Genomic DNA, 2,856 nt, shown 5'->3' with positions numbered 1-2,856 from the left:
CCAGGGGCAGTGGAAATAGCATGGGCTTTGAAGTCAAAAAGACCCGAGTTTGAATATGGCTCCACATATTCTCGTGTGTTGCCTTGGCAATGACTTCGTCTTTCTGGGTTTCACTTATTTTATAAAAGGGGAATAATGTCCACCTTGAAGTTTGCTGTCATGTTTAAAAGGAGGTAATGTTTGGCCAGGAGCGGTGGCTCACGTCTATAATCCCAGCACTTTGGGAGGTCCAGGCGGGTGGATCAGGTCAGGTCAGGCCAGGAGTGACCTAAACTGAACTCCTGGTCCAGGTCAGGAGTTTGAGACCAGCCTGACCAACATGGCAAAAACCCATCTCTACTAAAAATACAAAAATTAGCTGGGCATGGTGGCACATGCCTGTACTCCCAGCTACTCCAGAGGCTGAGGCAGAAGAATCGCTTGAACCCGGGAGACAGAGGTGGCAGTGAGCCGAGACTGTGCCACTGCACTCCAGCCTGGGTGGTAATGTTTGTGGACTGCCTGAATGCACAGTAGCTACTTAAGAAATAGTGTAGCCCCAGGCATTCCCCTTCCCTGTTGGCGGAAACAAGGGGATACATTTTTGTCCCTGTGGGGCCTAAGGAGTTCATTCCCCTAGTGTTCCTCAGCTCTAGTTACATCCACGTGCCACCAGCTTCCCCTTCTCTGAGGTTGCCCAGGGGATAAAGGGGGATTGGCTATGGGAGGATGGCCTTCCTTCCCTGCTGTGCTGCTGGGGCCAAGAGGGGCCACACACAAACTTGCTCAAGGTCTTCTTTGGCGCAATCCAGGTCCCTGGGCCCTCACCCTGCCAGTGGTGTGACCTGGGACGCTTCTTCTCCTCTCTGAGCCTCAGAGTCCCCCCTGGGATTTCACAGGATAACAACCTGCCTTGTCTGCAGCTTGGAGCTGTTGCAAAGATCCAGGTAAGCATTTTACACACAGCAGAGTCCTGTGCAAACGCCGGGAGTCATCACAATTTTCTTGTAAGCACCATTATTTTCTTAAGGAAACTTCAAGAAGTAAAAGAGCCATATACTATATCTTGCAAAACAAATTTTTTAGCAGCAGAAAAAAAATGGAGGAGAGGTTAAAAAGAAAAAAAAAGGATTTGAGCCAGTAGCTTCGACTCCCTTGTCAGCCAACTAGAGGAAAGAAGTGACTTACAGAGTTTTATTTCCAAGGGAGCCTGTCTGAGCCAAGAAGAGCTGTTGCCAACCCAGCCAGGGCCTGAGGCCAAGGCCTTATGGGGGGCCAACTGCCTGTTCGCCCTTCCAGACCTCATTTCTCCTACTGCACGTTAGACCAGGGTGCTGGAGTCAGGGTGCCAGAGGGCCTCAGGGCCTGGCTTCTCCCAGCTGGATCTGCTTCTCTTCCTCCTCCACGGAAGAGCCTCGAGGGAGGGGAGGAAGGAGAAAATCCAAACCCCTTGCTGGGTGTATGTTTCTGAGGCTTAACCAGAGTCTGTCCCGTGACTGCCCAGCTCTAAATCAGGGCTGGAGGGATGGTGGCGGAGACTGGGAGGAGACTGGGGAGTGTCTGAGGAAGGGCTCGGAGCCTTTGGGGAGGTCCTGGGAGGTTAGGATGGAGGCAGGAGAGGCCCCTTCTCTTGCTTTCTCTGCCTGCCGCAGAGCTGGCTCACCGACCAGTAGACTTCTGTCCCCTTTCCTGTTTCTTGCCTTTCTCAGCTGCCTCCCAGCTCAGGCTCCATGGCTGTCCCTGAAACACAGGCACAGCCCTTGGCACAGCCTTCCTTCCCCTCTTCCCCTCCTTGCCCTCCCCAGTGGGCCATCCAGGCCTGGGCTGGCTCTCGGGAGGCCCGCGCCCCCCGGGCTGCCTGTGGGTGACGCAGGGAGCGCTGGTCTGCCTGGCTTGGGCTTCCGTGCCTTCCTCATGTTGCAGGGCGGGTGGGGACTGTGGCAGTGGGCATGCTGCCGAGTTGGGAAGTCCTGAAAGCTGCCCAAAGCCCAGTTAGAAAGGAACGAGGGGGCGGACTTGGCCAGAACCCTTGCCGGGCAGCCGCCATCAGCAGCCACTGAAACCTCACCTGGCCCAGGCTGCGGCTCTGACTGATGAATGGGAGGCCAGCCAGGAAGGCGCTTCCTCCTGCCAGATGCTCCGTGAGCACTGGCCAGTGGCTGTGACTGATGTGTCATTCCTTTTCACCAAGTGCTAAAAGACGAAGGAAGCTGGTGGAAAGACCTGGCTCCAGGACAGGAGGGCAGATGGCAGGCTGGGCACGTGTTTCTTCCTCGGCCTGGTGTGGTCACACCGCTCACCTATGCTTGGAGAGAAAAGGTCAGGGTCAGCCCTAGAGTCAGTCCCTCCAATCCCCTTATTTTACAGACTGGGAAACTGAGGCCTGGCAAGGGGAAGGGACTCACCCAGTGACTTCACGGCTCTCAGCCCTGTGCCATTTCTCTCGTCCTCTGCTGCCTCTCACTGAACCAAGCAAGCCCAGACTGCCCAAAGGATCAGTGGATCAAAGGTCTGAAAAATTAGCTGATTGGAGCCAGGCCTGCATTTCTCAAAGAAAAAACATATTTCATCATCAGCTACACTTCCCAGTTCCCAAGGGTCTCCTCCTTTCCCTCCCTTCCCTCCCTCCCTCCCCTTTCTTTTCTCTTTTCTTTTCTTTTTGAGACAGAGTCTCACTCTGTCACCCAGGCTGGAGAGCAATGGCGGGATCTCGGTTCACTGCAACCTCTGACTCCCAGGTTCAAGGGATTCTCCTGCCTCAGTCTCCACGGTAGCTGGGATCACAGGCACCTGCCACCACACCCAGCTAATCTTTTTTTTTTTTGTATTTTTAGTAGACACGGGGTTTTACCATGTTGGCCAGGCTGGTCTCTAACT

At 54.4% G+C, this 2,856-nt stretch overlaps 1 long non-coding RNA gene across 1 annotated transcript; it reads right to left on the bottom strand.

Moving 5' to 3' along the window:
* Positions 1-1,399: 1,399 nt before the first annotated feature.
* LOC117084406 lies at positions 1,400-2,463 on the bottom strand. The gene is made up of 3 exons (XR_004437439.1): positions 2,385-2,463; positions 2,048-2,284; positions 1,400-1,719 (listed from the first exon to the last, which is right to left on the bottom strand). It is a non-coding gene; the product is annotated as an uncharacterized LOC117084406 (long non-coding RNA).
* Positions 2,464-2,856: the final 393 nt, after the last annotated feature.

The sequence above is a fragment of the Trachypithecus francoisi genome, unplaced genomic scaffold, assembly GCF_009764315.1.
Source record: "Trachypithecus francoisi isolate TF-2019V2 unplaced genomic scaffold, Tfra_2.0 Lachesis_group0, whole genome shotgun sequence".
In the NCBI taxonomy this organism is placed as follows: Eukaryota; Metazoa; Chordata; class Mammalia; order Primates; family Cercopithecidae; genus Trachypithecus; species Trachypithecus francoisi.
Note: the sequence above shows the minus strand (reverse complement) of the source record. Positions and strands in the feature narration are given on the sequence as shown.